Source organism: Nycticebus coucang, chromosome 17, assembly GCF_027406575.1.
Source record: "Nycticebus coucang isolate mNycCou1 chromosome 17, mNycCou1.pri, whole genome shotgun sequence".
In the NCBI taxonomy this organism is placed as follows: Eukaryota; Metazoa; Chordata; class Mammalia; order Primates; family Lorisidae; genus Nycticebus; species Nycticebus coucang.
This window is the reverse complement of record NC_069796.1, coordinates 80,376,668-80,397,819: the sequence shown is the minus strand read 5'-3', so window position 1 is coordinate 80,397,819 and position 21,152 is coordinate 80,376,668. Positions and strand designations below refer to the sequence as shown.

General features: G+C 43.5%; 1 non-coding gene across 1 annotated transcript; it reads left to right on the top strand.

The window, feature by feature from the left end:
- Positions 1–2,940: 2,940 nt before the first annotated feature.
- LOC128569367 (U6 spliceosomal RNA) lies at positions 2,941–3,042 on the top strand. The gene has a single exon (XR_008375331.1). It is a non-coding gene; the product is annotated as a U6 spliceosomal RNA (small nuclear RNA).
- Positions 3,043–21,152: the final 18,110 nt, after the last annotated feature.

Below are 21,152 nucleotides of genomic sequence, written 5' to 3'. Positions count from 1 at the left end.
TACTTTTTTTGGTTGCAGTCATCATTGTTGTTTGGTGGGCCTGGGCTGGTTTGGAACCCGCCAGCTCAGGTGTAAGTGGCTGGCACCTTACCCACTTGAGCCACAGGCGCCGAGCCCAGACAAGTCAAATTGAAAGAGGAGTCTTTTATTGAAGAGCCAGCCAGCGACTGCCTCTGTCCCAACATGGGATTACTGAGAGCTGTCCCAAGTGCTTAAGGCAGTTGTTCTCAACCTGTGGGTCACGACCCTCTGTGCGTCTTGATCCCATGAGGAACTGTATTAAAGGGTTGCAGCATCAAGAAGGTTGAGAACTGGGTGGCGCCTGTGGCTCAGTCGGTAAGGTGCCAGCCCCATATACCGAGGGTGGCGGGTTCAAACCCGGCCCCGGCCAAACTGCAACCAAAAAATAGCTGGGCATTGTGGCCGGCGCCTGTAGTCCCAGCTACTCGGGAGGCTGAGGCAAGAGAATCGCTTAAGCCCAGGAGTTGGAGGTTGCTGTGAGCTGTGTGATGCCATGGCACTCTACCGAGGGCCATAAGTGAGACTCTGTCTCTACAAAAAAAAAAAAAAAAACTCCTGTAGTCCCAGCTGCTTGGGAGGCTGAGGCAAGAGAATTGCTTAAGCCCAAGAGTTAGAGGTTGCTGTGAGCCGTGTGACGCCACGGCACTCTACCCGAGGGCGGTACAGTGAGACTCTGTCTCTACCAAAAAAAAAAAAAAAGAAGGTTGAGAACCACTGGCTTAAGGGATCGGTTTTTTTTTTTTTTTTTTTTTGGTTTTTGGCCAGGGCTAGGTTTAGAACCCGCCACCTCTGGCATATGAGACCGGCACCCTACTCCTTGAGCCACAGGTGCCTCCCAGGGATCGGGTTTTTAAGGCTTGGTCAGCATCCTGGTTGCTGTGAGCTATTACACCAGGTGTATCCGGGTAGAGTAGCAAGCAAGCATTGTACAAAAGCAGAATTTTGCGGTTAGTTAGCCATACATTTTTGTTTTACTATTTTACCATATACATCTTAGTCTCAGTACTTTCCCCACCTGGTATTGTTTAAAAGTCAGTCTGGGAACAGTTGGTACCTCCTGGTCTGTTTCCCAGGGAGTTAGCCAAGCAAGAAATTTGGAGTGTACTAGAAGCAAGAAATTAATTAGTACTTTCCTATCTATCTTGGGAGTGAACTAGACTTACTTCATTTTTTTTTTTTTTGAAAGCTTGCAGTCCAGAAATTTGCCAGGAGTTAACTGGTATTTTTCCATTATAGCCTAAGCCTGACACATTTCTGTCTTAGTAGGCCCACTAAGCCTAACAAAGCCCCATTAGAAACCTTATCAGTACGTTCAAATGGGAAGTAACTTATGGAAGATCCATAACAAACCTTATCAGTACATTCAAATGGGAGTTCCAGGTATTAAAACTGTATTAAAATTGCAATACCTAGCCATTGCCTGTAGCTCAGCAGCTAGGGCACCAGCCACGTACACCCGGGTTGGCAGGTTCGAATCCAACCTGGGCCTGCCAAACAACAATGACAACTACAACCAAAAATTAGCTGGGCGTTGTGGCGGGTGCTACTTGGGAGGCTGAGGCAAGAGAATTGCTTGAGCTCTGGAGTTTGGGGTTGCTGTGAGCTATTACGCCATGGCACTCTGCAGGGATCTACAAAGTCAGACTCTGTCTCAAAAAAAAAGAAAAGAAAAAGAAACACTTGTGAAAAGTCTGTCTCTAACAGCAAAGACAGCTGCTCATCATCCTGCTAGAGGAAAAGCAGATACAACATTCAAAGTACACTGTGAATTTGACTGCAGTTACATTTCTTTCTTTCTTTCCTTCCTTCCTTCCGCCCACCCTTCCTTTCTTTCTGAGTCTCACTTTGTTACCCTTGGTAGAGAGTTGTGGCGTCATAGCTCATAGCAACCTCTAACTCTTGGGCTCAAGTAATTCTCTTGCCTCAGACTCCCAAGTAGTTGGGACTACAGGCACCTGCCACAACACCCAGCTATTTTTAGAGGTGAGGTCTCACTCTGCCATAGGCTGTTCTTGAACCTGTGAGCTGAGGCAATCCACGTGCCTCAGCCTCCCAGAGTGCTGGGATTACAGGAGTGAGCCCGACACTACTTTTCCCACTCTTTCACTCTTTAATTCCCTATTTCCTTCTATGAAGATAAAATTTATACTTATATCCTAACTTTGTCTAGAGGAATTCTTTTTTTCTTTTTTTTTGAGACAGAGTCTCACTATGTCACCCTGGGTAGAGTGCTATGGCATCACAACTCACAGCAACCTCAAACCCTTGGGCTTAAGCGATTCTATTGCCTTAGCCTCCCAAGTAGCTGGTACTACAGGCGCCCACCACAATGCCTGGCTATTTTTTGTTGTAGTTGTCATTGTTGTCTGGCAGGTCTTGGCTGGGTTTGAACCCGCCAGCTCTGATGTATATGGCTGGCGCCCTAGCTGCTGAGCTATAGGCGCTGAGCCTAGAGGAATTCTTTTCACTTCCCACAACCACCCTAATAGTGCCCACATAGTGGTTGCTAAATATCATTTCCCACTAAAAGGTTTCAGAAGTCTTTGAAGAAATCACTGATTCCAGTCTGGAGCAGAAATCATACCATAAGAGCCAAGCATAACCAGAAAGCAATCAAATTGTTATATCAGGCTTAGCACCTGTGGCTCAAGTGGCTAAGGCTCCAGCCACATACACCTGAGATGGTGGGTTTGGATCCAGCCTGGGCCTGCCAAACAACAATGATGGCTGCAATGAAAAATAGCCGGGCGTTGTGGCGGGTGCCTGTAGTCCCAGCTACTTGGGAGGCTGAGGCAGGAGAATCATTTGAGTCCAGAAGTTGGAGGTTGCTGTGAGATGTGATGCCACGGCACTCTACCCAGGGTGATAGCTTGAGGCTCTGTCTCAAAACAAAACAAAACAAAAAATATAATGGGATGCTTGCTTTGGCAGCACGTATACTAAAATTGGAACAATACAGAGAAGATTAGCATGGCCCTGCTCAAGGGTGACCCACAAATTCATGAAGTGTTCCATATATTTTTTTCTTTTTGAGACAGAGCCTCAAGCTGTCACCCTGGGTAGGGTACTGTGGCATCCCAGCTCACAGCAACCTCCAACTTCTGGGCTCAAGCAATTCTCCTGCCTCCGCCTCCCAAGTAGCTGGGATTACAGGCACCCGCCACAATGCCTGGCTATTTTTTGGTTGCAACCATGATTGTTGTTTGGTTGGCTTGGGCTGGATTCAAACCCACTAGCTCTGGAATGTGTGGCTGGCACCTTAGCCACTTGAGCCACAGGTGCCGAGCCTCCATATTTTTTTAAATATGTTGTAATAGCAGTGCAATGTGGACTAAGCTGCTTCACATTCCGCTTGTAAGTTCGGATCATCATGCCTGTTTGTATTTCTCCTAGGATTCCCTATCCCTCAAACAGTTCAATTTTCCTTAATCACAAATATAGAGGCTTTACATTAAATTGTTGTCTTATGGCTTGGTGTCTGTAGCTCGAGTTGCTAAGGCACCAGCCACACACAACAGAGCTGGCAGGTTCGAATCCAGTCTGGGCCTGCCAAACAGCAATGACAACTACAACCAAAAAATGTCCAGACACTGTGGCAGGCGCCTTTATTCCCAGCTACTTGGGAGGCTGAGGCAAGAGAATTGCTTGGGCCCAGGAGTTGGAAGTTGTTGTGAGCTGTGATGCCACAGCACTCTACTACCCAGGGCGACAGCTTGAGGCTCTGTCTAAAAAAAAAAAAAAAAAATTGCTGTCTTATGCTAGTTAAATTTCCCAAATTATTATTATTATAATTTTTTTTTTTAGAGACAGAGTCTCACCTTATCACCCTCAGTAGAGTCGGTGGCGTCACAACTCACAGCAACCTCCAACTCCTGGGCTCAGGCAATTCTCTTGCCTTGAGTAGCTGGGACCACAGGTGCCCGTCATAATGCCCAGCTATTTTTTGTTTTGTTCTTGTTGCAGTTTGGCCTGGGCCGAGTTCAATCCTGCCACCCTCGGTATATGGGGCTGGTGCCCTACCCACTGAGCCAGAGGTGCCACCCGACTTTTCCAATTTATTAAAAGAATATATACCTCGAAAATAAATTAGTATTTGTCTTGTAAATATATGCAAAAAAATAAAGTATAATGGGGCAGGATTCAGTGGCTGACTCTGGTAATCCTTCCATTCTGGGAGACAGGCGGGAAACTTTCTTGAGTTTAGGAGTTCAAGACTAGCTTAACCAAGAGTGAAATCCTGTCTCTACTAAAATAGAAAAAAAAAATTAGCTGGGCATTGTGGTGGTGCGTGTAAGTCCCAACTACTTGGAAAGCTAGTAGGATCACCTGAGCACAAGATATTTAGGTTGCTGGGAGCTATGATGGCACAATGGCATTCAACCCCAAGGTGACAGACTGAGGCTGTCTCAAAAAAAAATAATAATAATAATGAGTATTCCTTCACTGAATTGCCTTTGCAACTTTGTATACACGTAAATCTTCTTCTAGATTCTATACTCTTCCATTTATCTATCTGTTTATCTTTTGGTTCTTTTTGAGATGAAGTCTCATTCTGTTGCCCAGGCTGGAGCACAGTAGCATCATCACAAACTCCTGGTTTCAAGGAATCTTCCTGCCTCAGCCTCCTAAGTAGCTGGAACTACAGGGGTTCCATTTGTAGGTACACCACCACACCCAGATTTTTTTCTATTTTTTGTAGAGATGAGGTCTTGCTCTTGCTCAGGCTGGTCTCATACTCGTGGGCTCAAGGGATCCTCCAACCATGGCCTCCCAAAGTGCTACAGGAATTAGGCAACGCACCTGGCCCTTATTTGTTTATCTTGATGTCAAAACCAGTCTGTCTTGATAGCTTTAGGTATACAGGAAATCTTGAAATGAGATAGTGTTGGTTCTTCACTTGGTTCTTTTCTAAAGTAGTTTTGGCTATTTTAGGTCCTTTATATTTCCACACAGATTTTAAAATCAGTTTGTTAATCTCTTTTTTTAACAAAATCCTGCTGGGGCTAGGCTCAGTGTCTCATGCCCGTAAACCTAACACTTTGGGAGGCCCAGGAAGGCAGATATTGTCAACTTGGCTGTTATTGTCACATACAACGGCTACTGATTTGTGGACATTTATTTTATAACCTAAGACATTATTATATTTCTTGATCACTTCTGGGAGTCTTATGGTTGAGTCTCTGGAGTTTTCTTTTTTTAGAGACAAGAGTCTTAGTTTGTCGCCCTTGGTAGAGGGCTGTGGCATCACAGCTCACAGTAACCTCCAGCTCCTGGGCTTAGGCGATTCTCTTGCCTCAGCCTCCTGAGTAGCTGGGACTACAGGCGCCTACCACAACGCCCGGCTATTTTTTTTGTTGCAGTTTGGCCGGGGCCGGGGCCTTCGGTATATGGGGCTGGTGCCCTACTCACTGAGCCACAGGTGCCGCCCAAGTCTCTGGGGTTTTCTAAGTATAAGATCATCTCATCAGCAAAGAGCAAGAGTTTGACCTCCTCTGCCCCACTTGGATGCCCTTTATATCCTTCTCTTGCCTGATTGCATTGGCCAGAACTGCCAGAACTGTGTTGAATAGTAGTGGCAATAGTTGACAGCCTTGTCTGGTTCCAGTTCTAAATGGGAAGGCTTTCGATTTTACTCCATTCAGTGGGTTTGTTGTAGATGGCTTCAATTAGTTTAAGAAATGTGCCACCTATGCCTGTATTCCTAAGTGTTTTTGTTAGAAAAGAATGCTGAATTTTATCAAATACTTTTTCATTTATTTATTTATTTTATTCAGACAGAGCCTTACTTTGTCACCCTTGATAGAGTGCTGTGGCATCAGACCTCATAGCAACCTCAAACTCTTAGGCCCAAGAGATTCTCTTGCCTCAGCCTCCCTAGTAGCTCAGACTATAAGCACCTGACACAATGCCTGGCTGTTTTTTTGTTTGTTTGTTTAGCAGGCCTGGGTGCTTTGATACCAGTGCTTGATATTGGTCTGTTCAAGAGATCTATTTCTTCCTGGTTAAGTCTAGAGAGATGGTATGGTTCCAGGTATTGGTCCATTTCCTCCACATTGTCAATTTTTTTGGGCGTAGAGATTCTTGTAGTAGTCAGAGATAATCTGTTGTATTTCTGTGTTATCTGTTATTATTACCCCTTTTTCATTTCTCATTGAGGTTGTTAGAAATTTTCCTTTTCTTGGGTGGTGCCTGTGGCTCAGTGAATAGGGCGCCGGCCCCATATGCCGAGGGTGGCGGGTTCAAACCCAGCCCCAGCCAAACTGCAACAACAACAAAAAAATAGCCGGGCATTGTGGTGGGCGCCTGTAGTCCCGGCTGCTCGGGAGGCTGAGGCAAGAGAATCGCGTAAGCCCAAGAGTTAGAGGTTGCTGTGAGCTGTGTGACACCACAGCACTCTACCTGAGGGAGGTACAGTGAGACTCTGTCTCTACAAAAAAAAAAAAAAATTTTCCTTTTCTCTTTATAATTAATGTGGCCAAAGGTTTATCAATTTTGTTCATCTTTTAGAAGAACCAATTTTTTGTTTTATTAATGTTCTGAATGATTCTTTTGTTTTCAATTTCATTTATTTCTGGGTGGTGCCTGTGGCTCAGTGAGTAGGGTGCTGGTCTCATATATCAAGAGTGGTGGGTTCAAACCCAGCCCCAGCCAAACTGCAACAAAAAAATAGCCGGGCATTGTGGCAGGTGCCTGTAGTCCATTACTCCCGTGGCTAAGGCAGGAGAATCGCCTAAGCCCAGGAGTTGGAGGTTGCTGTGAGCTGTGATGCCCCAGCACTCTACCAAGGGTGATAAAGTGAGACTCTGTCTCTAAAAAAAAAAGACTACCCACAAAAAAACAAACAAACAAAAAAAACAATTTCCTTTATTTCTGACATAATTTTGGTTATTTCTTATCTTATGTTAGATTTGGGATTGGATTGCTCTTCTTTTTTCATTTCCTTGAGCTGATTCTGGATTTTTGATGTGCTCGCTTTCTGTTTTTCAAATGTATGTGTCTACTGCAATAAATTTCTGTCTTTGGTCTGCTTTTGCAGTATCTGACAGGTTTTTTTTTTTTTTTTTGTAGAGACAGAGTCTCACTTTATGGCCCTTGGTAGAGTGCCGTGGTCTCACACAGCTCACAGCAACCTCCAACTCCTGGGCTTAAGCGATTCTCTTGCCTCAGCCTCCTGAGTAGCTGGGACTACAGGCGCCCGCCACAACGCCCGGCTATTTTTTGGTTGCAGTTTGGCTGGGGCCAGGTTCGAACCCGTCACCCTCGGTATATGGGGCCAGCACCCTACCAACTGAGCCACAGGCGCCGCCCTATCTGACAGGTTTTGGTAGCTGTGGCTTTATTGTTTGTATGGTTTTTTTTTTTTTTTTTTTGAGACAGAGCCTCAAGCTGTCACCCTGGGTAGAGTGCAGTGGCGTCACAGCTCATAGCAACCTTCAACTCCTGGGCTTAAGCAATTCTCTTGCCTAAGCCTCCCAAGTAGCTGGGACTAAAGACGCTCACCATAAAACCCAGCCATTTTTTGGTTGTAGTTGTCATTACTGTTTGGCAGGTCCAGGCTGGATTCAAACCTGCCAGTTCTGTTGTATGTGGCTGGCGTCTTAGCTGCTTGAGCTACAGGTGCCAAGCCCATTGCTTTTTAAGTTTAAGGAATTTAATAATTTCCTCCTTGACCCAACTCTCATTCAGCATAAGGTTGTTTATTTTTCATGCCTTTGTGCAGGGATGACACAACTTTATGTTAAAGTTGAACCTATTTTTTTTTTTTTTTTGGAACCTATTTATTTACCTTTTTTGCCTTGTGGTCTGAGAAGATATAAGATATAATTTCAATTCTCCTAATTTTGTTGCGGTTTGATTGGTTTCCTAGGATATGATGTATTTAGGATTATGTTCCATGGGCTGATGAGAAGAACATATATTCCTTAACTTTGGGACGGTATGTTCTGTATATGTCTATACAGAAGCCAAATTGTTCTAGGGTCACATTTGAGTCCCTTGTATCTTTCTTTAGTTTCTGTTTAGAGGATCTGTCCTGCTCTGTCAGAGGGATGTTAACATCCCCAGCTATTATGGCAGCAGTTCTCAACCTCTGGATTGTGACCCACAAGAACTGTATTAAAGGGTTGCAGCATTAAGAAGGTCGAGAACCATAATATTATGGTGTCATAGAATACCATATTGCTCATACCAATTAAAGTTTGTTTCATAATTTTGGGAGCATTTAAGTTGGGTGCATAAATAGTTAGAATTGAAATAACCTCTTGTTGTACTGTTCCCTTGGCCAGTATGAAGTGACCATATTTGTCTTTCTTAACTTTAGTTGCTTCGAATCAACTTGTATCTGAAAATAAGATTGCAACCCTTCCTTTCTTCTGGTTTCCATTCGCCTGAAATACTGTTTTCCAACCCTTCATGCTGAGTCTTTTTTTGTCCTTTGAGGTTAGGTGTGTTTATTGGAGACAGATAGAGATGGCTGGTGCTTTCCTATCAAATCAGCCAACCTCTGTGTCTTCAGTGAGGAATTCAAGACATTAAGTCTGTTGCGTAATTTTAATCCTTTGTGTCATTGTGGAAGCTAGGTTTTGTTCTTCAGTTTCTGGGTGTTTATTTTGCTGATGGTGACTTATGATGGTCAGCATGCAGGGTAGGTCTAAGTATTCCTGTAGAGCTGGTCTTGTTGTGGCATATCAGTAAAAGATTTCATTTCTCCATCCATTTTGATGGTTAGTTTAGCAGGATACAGAATTCTGGGCTGAATATTGTTTTGTTTAAGTAAGTTAAAGGTAGGCTGGGCACAGTGGCCCACGCCTATAATCCTAGCACTCTGGACAGCTGAGGCAGGTGGACTGCCTGAGCCCAGATATTTGAGACCAGTCTGAGCCAGAGAGAGACCTTGTCTCTAAAAAATAGCTGGGTATTGTGGTGGACACCTGTAGTCCCAGATACTTGGGAGGCTGAGGCAAAAGTATCACTTGAACCCAAGAGTTTGAGGTTGCTGTGAGCTATTACACCATGGCCCTCTATTAAGGGTAACAAAGTGAGACTCTGTCTGAAAATAAAAATAAAATAAAATAAAAGAAAGTTAAAGGTAGATAACCATTCTGGCTTGAAAAGTATCAGCTGAAAAGTCTCCTGTCAATCTGATGAATCTGCCCCTGTGGGTCACTTGGCACTTACTCCTGGCTGTTTGCAGAATTTTCTCTTTCATCTTAACTTTAGACAGGTTCATTACAATGTGGTTTTTTTTCTTTCTTCTTCTTCTTTTTTTTATCTTTTTTTCTTTTTTGTTGGGGTTCATTACAATGTGTCTTGGAAATGCTCTGTTGCCTCAGCCTCCCAGGTAGCTGGGACTACAGGCACCTGCCACAAGGCCATTGTGATTGTTGTTTAGCTGGCCCAGGCTGAGTTTGAACCCGCCACCCTTGGTGTATGTGGCTGGTGCCATAATCACTGTGCTACAGGTGCTATATCCTTTCAAAATTCTTCACATTGTTCATCCATTATTTGGATCTGTTTTTGGATTTACTTTTGATTATTTTCCACTTTCTCATCAATTCCCTTCATTGTTTTTGCCATCCATATTTTAAAATCCATTTCTGTCATTTCCATTAATTCTTTTTAGGAAGAATCTTCTGTAGTAGCTAGCTCATGGTCCCTTGGGGGGATTGCTGTATTCTGGTTTTACATGTTGCCAGATGTTTTCTGCTGGTTCCCCCCAATGTGTGTTTTCTTCTTCTTTACTTTCTTCCCGTACTTCCCCCTCTCACTTGCTCCTTCACTTTAAGTTGCTTTGTCTCTGTGCTTAGGTGTTGAAGTGTCCTTTTGGTATAGGGCAATGGTTCTTAACCTTCCTAATGCCATGAACCTTTAATACAGTCAAAAGGGGTCGTGACCCACAGGTTGAGAACCACTGGTATAGGGTCAAAAGGAAGAGAAGGGTAAAGAATGAGAAAGGAGAAAGGAAAAGAAAAGGTAAAGAAAAAAAGGGGAAGTGAAAGAAAAAATAGAAAGAAGAGAGAATAAGGACCAAAAGAGAGAAAGAGGAGAAATGGTGGTGTTTGTCAGGGTCCTTTGACCCACATTACAAGGCCCTGTGGGGCTGGGCTGCATGGATTCCTTGAGGTTAGGATCTCTTTAGCAGCCTGAGCAAAGCAAGATCCAACCACTGCCAAATATAGAAAAAAATCAGCAGTATATCACAGTACTGATCTACCAATACCATCTTTTCAAAGGCCAAAACTAGAAGACACCAAAACTAGAGCCCCTTGCACCAGGGGCTCAAGGCCTCTGTGAGCCAAACCAATGCCAGGACACCCTAACCGAGGCTTCTAAGTGAGGCTTTGTCCCATAAATAGAGTACAAAATGAAATACATTAAAGCTGATCAGAAAAAAGGGAGAAAAATGTAAAGAAAATTAAAAATAAAATTATATAAGATGAGCTCAGCACCTGTAGCTTAGTAGTTAGGGTGCCAGCCACATACAATGGGGCTGGCGGGTTTGAGTCTGGCCTGGGCCTGCCAAACAACAATGACAACTACAACAACAAAATAGCCAGGAGTTGTGGTGGGCACCTGTAGTCCCAGCTATTTGGGAGGCTGAGGCAAGAGAATTGCTTAAGCCCAAGAATTTGAGGTTGCTGTGAACTGTGACACCACGGGACTCTACTGAGGGTGACATAATAAGACTCTGTCTCAAAAAAAAAAAAAAATATATATATATATATATATATGATGAAATAAAAAAGAGATATCGGGGGTAGAGGCAAGATGGCCACCTGGAGCCAGGTTTCCACAGAAGCTCCCATCCAGAAGGAGAGTGAAAGGACAGAAGTTTAGCAAGTAAGCTTATGGTCTGCAGCTGAGCCAAGAGAGAAGGTTGAAGAATGCACATCAACCCTGCTGAGCATCCCTTGAGGCGAGCTGCAACCCCAAGGAAACAAACATTAGATACAAAATCCATCACCAAGTGGATGGGAGTCCCCTCCCTCATGAGAATGGCTCACAGGATACGTTCTACAAACAAGCTAGCAGAGCTCAGAACTCCTCCTATTTAATCCCACAGGAGAGACCCTCTAAAAACTGGAACTCTTTCCCCAGAGAGGACCCACTAGTGTGCCATAGGTGCCATAGTACTCTCCCACAGGCATAAAACTATATATTCTCTATGTGCAATTCTGAACTCCCAGCACTCCCCACAGCTTGACCCTGAGGTCGAGAAGCCTGTCCTCCATGGAGTCCAGATTCTTGGGCATTTTCTCTAAAGGTGTGGACAAAGTGTGGGTTGTTGCAGGTCTGTGCTGATTCTGTGGCACGGGTGTAAAGAGAGGAAAGAGAGGACAGTGGACCGCGGGAGCCATACAGGAGAGGGAGAGGCGGTGTGTGGCACAGAGCAGCAGTGGCAGCAGCGGGAGCAATAGGGCTCACATCCCTGGGGATATTTTGGAGAGACACTCCCTGCCTCTTTTAACCAGAGAAAGACAGACCTCTACTCTGGTGGCAGCCACTGGCAGAAAAGATCTGGGACAGAAACGCAGGCCCCATGAGTAAAGGGTATTCCTGAGGTGGTACCTGCCTGGGTGGGGCGCAGTGGGGATGGAGACTAGAATACGCACACGCAGAGATGGCATACTCCCAGGGTGGGGCTGAATCAGAAGAGCTGCTTTACTGAGCCTTGGAGGCACCTGGCCCCCAGGGTAACATAGCTGAGACAAAAGCAGGTAGGCCAACAGCACCAGCACAGGGAGAGGCAAGAACAGAGAGCTGAGTGTGAGCTCTAACCGCGCCCACCCCAACACAGAGTACAGCAGAGATAGAGACTCCAGCTTTGGGAGAATTAGCGCAACAGCAGCGGCATAGAGTGGGGCTGAGTCACAGTTTCTGTGAACTCAAACAGCACCTGGCCTGCAGGGGAATATAGCTGGGACAGAAATGCTAGTTCTTTGAGAATACAGATTGGCACTGTTGCTCCAATTGGCAGCAACGTCAATCTGGGGCAGGGCTGGAACTGAGTGAATTGCTCCAGCTTCCATTAAGCACCTGAGGTTGTCTGGCTTCAGCACCCCCTGCAGGCTGGTGGCAGAAGGTGGCGGTCTGGCTTAGGAGACATAGATCTTCCTGTGACTCAGGAAGGCACAAACCCCTAGAGTATCTGTTTATCGGAGGGAACTGGATCACAGCCCTGCAGGGCTACCAGTTGAGTGGGTGTGACAGAGGTGTAAGGTGGGGAAGGAGGCATCAACCTTCCCAGACTAATTCATTTGCTGGATGGGTCCTTCTGACTCCACAGACCACTGAAGTGAGTCATACTTGAGCTGCCCTGCTATCTAGTTGCTGGAGACCTTTTGAACTCTCCCACTTGAGACCGGGTGCTGACTGGGACCATTGATTTGGGACACTTGTTCTGGGCCAATCACCCGAGGACTATCCAAAGTGGTATCCTGGGTGTGTGGTTGTGGGAAGGTTTTATTTTCTCTTTCCAGTTGTTGCTCTGAATGATGACTTAGTTCTTGGTATTTCTCCACAGCTGAGACTTCAACTTGGAGTTACTGATTCATTAGGATTGGACAGAGACCAGCTGAAAAAAAGACAGAGCCACTTAGTGCCATCACAGCAAGCAGGTCCCCCATGTCTTAGGCCTTAGTACTGTTTGTGTCCTTTTAAAACTCTAGGGGAAAAGGTACAGACACCAGTCCCAGCTCTTGGGCAAAGGGCTGGTTAATCCTTATTCTAGGAGCCCCTAACCCAACTATACCTGTCTGCTCATCTAGCCAAATGGTGCAAAATATTCATGGGGTGGAATCAATGGAAAAACTCTGGCAACATGAATAATCAGAGTAGATCGAATCCCCCAAGGAATGACATTGTGGACACACCAGAAGATCTCATTCATAAACAAATGGCTGATATTTCAGAAATCTAATTCAGGATTTGGATTGCAAATAAGATTTTTTATTTTTGAGACAGAGCCTCAAGCTATCACTCTGGGTAGAGTGCTGTGGCATCACAGCTCACAGCAACCTCCAACTCCTGGGCTCAAGCGATTCTCCTGTCTCTGCCTCCCAAGTAGCTGGGACTACAGGCACCCGCCACAATGCCTGGCTATTTTTGGTTGCAGCCATCATTGTTGTTTGGCAGGCCCGTGCTGGATTCGAACCCGCCAGCTCAGGTGTATGTGGCTGGCACCTTAGCCACTTGAGCCACAGGTGCTGAGCCTAAAAATAAGATTAATAGAATGGAAGTAAGGTTGGAATTAGAAATTTAAGGAGCATTTCAAAAGTTGTCTCAAGAATTAAATGCATTCAAAGAAAAAATTGCCAGAGATTTTGACACATTGAGACAAGAGCTTGTAGCCCTCAAAGATCTTAGAAATAGGGTGGCACCTGTGGCTCAGTGAGTAGGGCACCAGCCCCATATGCCGAGGGTGGCAGGTTCAAACCCAGCCCCGGCCAAACTGCAACAACAACAACAACAACAACAACAACAACAACAACAAAATAGCCGGGTGTTGTGGCAGGTGCCTGTAGTCCCAGCTGCTTGGGAGGCTGAGGCAAGAGAATCGCGTAAGCCCGAGAGTTAGAGGTTGCTGTGAGCTGTGTGACGCCATGGTACTCTACCCGAGGGCGGTACAGTGAGACTCTGTCTCTACCAAAAAAAAAAAAAAATCTTAGAAATACAGTAGAATCCCTTAGTAACAGAATGGAGCAGGCAGAACAAAGGATTTCTGACATTGAAGACAAAGCTTTTGTACACTCCCAAAAACTCAAAGAGGAAGAGAAGTGGAGAGCAAAAAACAGATCATTCTCTCAGAGAACTCTGGGATAATTCAAAATATTCACCTTATAGGAATTTCTGAAGGTGACAAGGTTGCTTCGAAAAGCCCAGATGGGGCGGCGCCTGTGGCTCAGTGAGTAGGATGCCGGCCCCATATGCCGAGGGTGGCGGGTTCAAACCAAGCCCCGGCCAAACTGCAACAAAAAAATAGCCGGGCGTTGTGGCGGGCGCCTGTAGTCCCAGCTGCTCGGGAGGTGAGGCAAGAGAATTGCGTAAGCCCAAGAGTTAGAGGTTGCTGTGAGCCATGTGTTGCCATGGCACTCTGCCCAAAGGTGGTACAGTGACACTCTGTCTCTACAAAAAAAAAAAAAAAAAGAAAAGCCCAGATGCTCTACTCCATGAGATAATCAAGGAGAATTTTCCAGACATGCCAATAGATTCTGAAATTCAGATAGCAGACAGTTTCAGACCCCCAGCACGACTCAACCAAAATAAGGCATCTCCCAGACACATTACAATTAACTTTGCCAAAGTTAATATGAAGGAGAAAATTCTGCAAGCAGCCAGATGTAAGAAAACCATAACGTACAAGGGGAAGAATATTAGAATGACTGCAGATCTCTCTGCTGAAACCTTTCAAGCTAGAAGAGGGTGGTCATGGACTTTTAATCTCCTAAAACAAAATAATTTTCAATCCAGGATCCTGTATCCAGCTAAACTGAGTTTCATTTATGATGGAGAAATTAAATACTTTAATGACATTCACAAGTTGAAGAAATTAGTGAAAACTAAACCAGCTCTCCAGGATATTCTCAGACTTATCCTCCATAATGACCAGCACAATCCTCTACCACAAAAGTAAACTCACTCAGAAACTTTTGATCAAATTCCAACTTCCACAGTGGCAAAAGGATTAAAAATGTCCACTGGACTTTCGAAAAACTCGAAACCCAAAATATTGCCAGGCTTATCAATATTCTCAATTAATGTGAATGTTTTAAATTGTCCTTAAAAGAGACAGAGGTTGGCTGACTGAATACAAAAACTCAGGCCTGGGCGGCACCTGTGGCTCAAGGAGTAGGGCGCCGGTCCCACATGCCGGAGGTGGCAGGTTCAAACCCAGCCCCGGCCAAAAATAGAAAAAAAAAAAAAAAAAACTCAGGCCAGATATCTGCTGCATACAAAAATCTCATCTTACCTTAAAAGATAAATATAGACTCAGGGCGAAGGGATGGTCATCTATATTTTAGGCAAATGGAAATCAGAAAAAAGCTAGTGTTGCAATTTTATTCACAGTTACAATAGGCTTTAAACCAACAAAAGCAAGGAAAGATGAGGATGGTTACTTCATATTTGTTAAGGGTAACACTCAACAAAATGAGAGTTCAATTATTAACATTTATGCACCCACCAGAATGTGCTTCAATTTATAAGAGAGACCCTAACAGACATGAGCAACTTGATTTCTTCTAGCTCCATAATAGTCAGAGATTTTAACATTCCTTTGGCAGTGTTGGATAGCTCCTCCAATAAGAAACTCAGCAAATGGTGGTGCCTGTGGCTCATTGAGTAGGGCGCTGCCTCCATATACCAAGGGTGGCAGGTTTGAACTCGGCCCTGGCCAAACTGCAACAAAAAAATAGCTGGGTGTTGTGGCAGGTGCCTGTGGTCCCAGCTACTCAGGAGGCTGAGGCAAGAGAATCACCTAAGCCCAAGAGCTGAAGGTTGCTGTGAGTTGTGACACCACAGCACTCTACCAAGGGCAACAAAATGATACACTGTCTAAAAAAAAAAAAAAAGAAACTTATGAAAGAAATTGTAGACTTAAAATTAACTATTCAGGCGGCGCCTGTGGCTCAGTGAGTAGGGCGCCAGCCCCATATGCCGAGGGTGGCAGGTTCAAACCCAGCCCTGGCCAAACTGCAACAAAAAAATAGCCAGGCATTGTGGCGGGCGCCTGTAGTCCCAGCTGCTGGGGAGGCTGAGGCAAGAGAATTGCATAAGCCCAAGAGTTAGAGGTTGCTGTGAGCCGTGTGACGCCACGGCACTCTACCGAGGGCGGTACAGTGAGACTCTGTCTCTACAAAAAAAAAAAAAAAAAAAAAAAAGAAACTCTACTCTCAGAAATATGAAAATCTGAAAGAAATTGACCAATACCTGGAAGTATGCCACCTACTAAGACTTAGCCAGAATGAAGTGGAAATGTTGAACAGGCCTATATCGAGTTCTGAAATAGCATCAACTATACAAAAATCTCCCTAAAAAGAAAAGCCCAGGACCAGATGGCTTTATGTCAGAATTCTACCAAACCTTTAAAGATGAACTAGTACCTATACTACTAAACCTCTTCCAAAATATAGAAAAAGAAGGAATATTACCCAACACATTCTATGAAGCAAACATCACCTTGATCCCCAAACCAGGGAAAGACCCAAGAAGAAAAGAAAATTATAGACCAATATCACTAATGAATATTGATGCTAAAATACTCAATAAGATCCTAACAAACAGAATCCAACAAAACATCAAAAAAATTATACCATGACCAAGTGGGATTTATCCCAGGGTCTCAAGGCTGGTTCAATATACGTATATCTATAAATGTAATTCAACACATAAACAAACTAAAAAATAAGGACCATATGATTCTTTCAATTGATGCAGAAAAAGCTTTGGTAATATCCAGCATCCCTTCATGATCAGAACACTTAAGAAAATTGGTATAGAAGGGACATTTCTTAAACTAATAGAGGCCATCTACAGCAAGCCCACAGCCAATATCATATCGAATGGAGTTAAATTGAAATCATTTCCACTTAGATCAGGAACCAGGTAAGGTTGCCCATTGTCTCCAATGTCTCAGGCTACAAAATCAACACCCAGCCCCCTAAATCTATAGCTTTTTTTTTTTTTTGGCCAGGGCCGGGTTTGAACCCGCCACCTCCGGCATATGGGACCGGCGCCCTACTCCTTGAGCCACAGGCGCCGCCCGTCCCAATCTATAGCCTTTATATATACCAACAACAACCAAGCTGAAAAAAACAGTCAAAGACTATTCCTTTCACAGTAGTGCCAAAGAAGATGAAATATTTGGCAGTATACCTAACAAAGGATGTGAAAGATCTCTACAAAGAGAACTATGAAACCTTAAGAAAAGAAATAGCTGAAGATGTTAACAGATGGAAAAACATACCATGCTCATGGCTGGGAAGAATCGACATTGTTTAAATGTCCATACTGCCCAAAGCAATATATAACTTTAATGCAATTCCTATTAAAGCTCCTTTGTCATATTTTAAAGATCTGGGAAAAATAATACTTCGTTTTATATGAAATCAGAAAAAACCTCGAATAGCCAAAACATTACTCAGCAATAAAAACAAAGCAGGAAGAATCACGCTACCAGACCTGAGACGGTAGTATAAATCAAAAGTGATCAAAACAGCGTGGTACTGGCACAAAAGCAGAGAAGTAGATGTCTGGAACAGAATAGAGAACCAAGAGATGGATCCAGCTACTTACTGTTATTTGATCTTTGACAAGCCAATTAAAAACATTCAGTGGGGAAAAGATTCCCTATTTAACAAATGGTGCTGGGTGAACTGGCTGGCAACCTGTAGAAGATTGAAACTGGACCCACACCTTTCACCATTAACTAAGATAGACTCTCACTGGATCAAAGATTTAAACTTAAGACATGAAACTATAGAAATACTTGAAGAAAGTGCAGGGAAAACTCTTGAAGGAATCGGCCTGGGTGAATATTTTATGAGGAGGACTCCCCAGGCAATTGAAGCAGCTTCAAAAATACACTACTGGGACCTGATCAACCTAAAAAGCTTCTGCACAGCCAAGAACTTAGTGAGTAAAGCAAGCAGACAGCCCTCAGAATGGGAGAAAATATTTGTGGGTTATACCTCCGATAAAGGTCTAATAACCAGAATCCACAGAGAACTCAAACGTATTAGCAAGAAAAGAACACGTGATCCCATCTCAGGGTGGGAATGGGACTTGAAGAGAAACTTCTCTAAAAAGACAGACGCACAATCTACAAACACTTGAAAAAAAGCTCATCATCCTTAATCATCAGAGATATGCAAATCAAACTACTTTGAGATATCACCTAACCCCAGTAAGTGTAGCCCACATAACAAAATCCCAAAACCAGAGATGTTGGTGTGGATGTGGAGAAAAGGGCACACTTCTACAATGCTGGTGGGAATGCACACTAATACATTCCTTCTGGAAGGATGTTTGGAAAACTCTTAGAGACCTAAAAATAGACCTGCCATTCGATTCTATAATTCCTTTACTAGGTTTATAGCCAGAAGACCAAAACTCACAATATAACAAAGACATCTGTACCAGAATGTTTATTGCAGCCCAATTCATAATCACTAAGTCATGGAAGAAGCCCAAGTGCCCATCGACCCACGAATGGACTAGCAAATTGTAGTACATGTATACATGTATACCATGGAATATTATGCAGCCTTAAAGAAAGATGGAGACTTTACCTCTTTCATGTTTACATGGATGGAGCTGGAACATATTCTTCTTAGCAAAGTATCTCAGGAGTGGAAGAAAAGTATCCAATGTACTCAGCTCTACTATGAAGCTAAATTATAGCTTTCACATGAAGGCTATAACCCAACTATAGCACAAGACTATGGGGAAAGGGCCAAGGAAGGGGAAGGGAGGGGTGAGGTTTTGGTGGAGGGAGGGTAATGGGTGGGCCACACCTACAGTGCATCTTAGAATGGGTACAGGCAAAACTTACTAAATGCAGAATACAAATGCCTACATACAGTAACTAAGAAAATGCCATGAAGGCTATGTTGAACAGTTTGATGAGAATATTTCAGATTGTATAGGAAACCCTCACATTGTACCCCTTGATTGCACTAATGTACACAGCTATAACTTAACAATAAAAATAAATAAATTTAAAAAAATAAAACAAACAAACAAAAAAACCCCAACCTGGTCCAAAAACTGCAAAAAAAAAGAAAGAAAGAAAAAGAATTAGGAACGCTTACATCACACTGGTTAATATATACCGTATCTTATTTACTTACTGTGTTAAGACATTTATACTCTATAGTTAATAGATCTGACATGTACCCTTGCATTATGCACTATAGGTGTGATCACATCATTCACCCTCCCTCCCCCCCTTCATCCTGTGCCATAGTTGTGATCTATTCTTCATGTGAACGTGTGAATGATTGTGAATTGTTTTCATAATAGTACTGAGTATATTGGATATTTTTCTTCCATTATTGAGATACTTTACTAAGTAGGATATATTCCAGCTCCATTCATGTAAATGTAAAAGAGGTAAAGTCTCCATCTTTTTTAATGTTGCGTAATATTCCATGGTATACATACACCACACTTTATTAATCCATTCATGGGTTGATGGGCACTTGGGCTTCTTCCATGACTTGGCTATTATGAATTGAGCTGCAATGAACAATATGGTGCAAATATTTTCATTATAAAGTGATTTTGGGTCTTCTGGATATATGCCTAGTAGAGGAATTGCAGGATCAAACGGCAGGTCTACTTTTAGCTTCCTGGGTATTCTGCATACTTCTTTCCAAAAGGAATGTATTAGCTTGCACTCCCACCAGCAGTGCAGAAGTGTTTCCTTTTCTCCCACACCAACATCTGTAGTTTTGGGATTTTGTTATATGAGCTACTCTTACTGGAGTTAGATGATATTGCATAGTAGTTTTGATTTGCATTTCTCTGATGATTAAAGGTGATGAGCATTTTTTCATGTGTCTGTAGGCCATGCACCTATCTTCTTCAGAGAAGCTTCTGTTCAAGTCCCTTGCCCACACTGAAATGGGATTACTTGTTCTTTTCTTATTAATAAGTTTGAGTTCTCTGTGGATTCTGGTTATCAAACTTTTGTCAGAAGCATAACCTGAAAATATCCTCTCCCATTCTGAGGGCTGTGTGCTTGCTTTACTTACTGTGTCGTTGGCTGTGGGGAATAGTTCCTAATTTATTCCACAAGGCCAGCATTACCCTGATACCTAAGCCAGATAAAGATATTACAAAAAAGGCTTGGTGCCTGTGGCTTAAGTGGCTAAGACGCCAGCCACACACACGTGAGCTGGTGGGTTTGAATCTAACCTGGGCTGGCCAAAACAACAATGATGGCTGCAACCAAAAAATAGATGGGCGTTGTGGCAGGTGCCTGTAGTCCCAGTTACTTGGGAGGTGGAGGCAGGAGAATCGCTTGAGCCCAGGAGTTGGAGGTTCTACCCAGGGCAACAGCTTGAGGCTCTGTCTCAAAAAAAAAAAAAAAAAAAATTACAAAAAAGGAAAGCACAGACTAATAAATATGTCTTGTGAACACTGAAGCAAAAATCCTCAAAAATATAGTTTCAAACTGCCCTAACTTAAGTATTATACAAGATATCCATGTGACAAAAACATTGTGCCTCTGTTTTGGAAAAAAAACAAAAAACCAGCAAACTGAATTCAACAGTGCAATAAAAGGATTAGATACCATGACCACCTGGATTGCAAGTGTGGATGAAAATACAAAAAATCAGTCAAGGTGGGCGGCGCCTGTGGCTCAAAGGAGTAGGGTGCTGGCCCCATATACCGCAGATGGTGGGTTCAAACCCAGCTCTGGCCAAAAACTGCAAAAAAAAAAAAAATTAGTCAAGGTAATACACTATACTAATACACTATATAAGAAAACCACATGATTAGCTTGGCACCTGTTGCTCAAGTGGCTAGGGCATTGGCCATATACACCTGAGCTGGCAGGTTCGAATCCAGCCCCGACCTGCCAAATAACAATGACAACTACAACCAAAAATAGCCGGGCATTGTGGCGGATGCCTGTAGTCTCAGCTGCTTGGGAGGCTGAGGCAAGAAAATGCTGAGGCTGAGGTAAGCCCAAGAGTTTGAATTTGCTGTGAGCTCTGTGACACCATAGGACTCTACCCAGGGTCACAGCTTGAGACTCTGTCTCAAAAAAAAGAAAAAAAAAAGAAAGAAAAAGAAAAGAAAACCACATGATCATCTCAATTGAGCAGAAAAAGCATCTGGCAAAATTCAACACCTTTTAATGACAAGAACATTCAAGAAACTAGGAATAGAAGATAGTTACATTGACGTAGTAAAAGCCATAAATGAAAAATCCACAGCAGGCTTGGCGCACGTAGCACAGTGGTTATGGTGCCAGCTACGTACACTGAGGGGTGGTTTTGAACCTGGCCTGGGCCAGGTAAACAACAATGACAACTGCAACAAAAAATAGCCAGGCATTGGGGTGGGCTCCTGTAGTCCCAGCTACTTGGGAGGCTGAGACGAGAGAATCGCTTAAGCCCGAG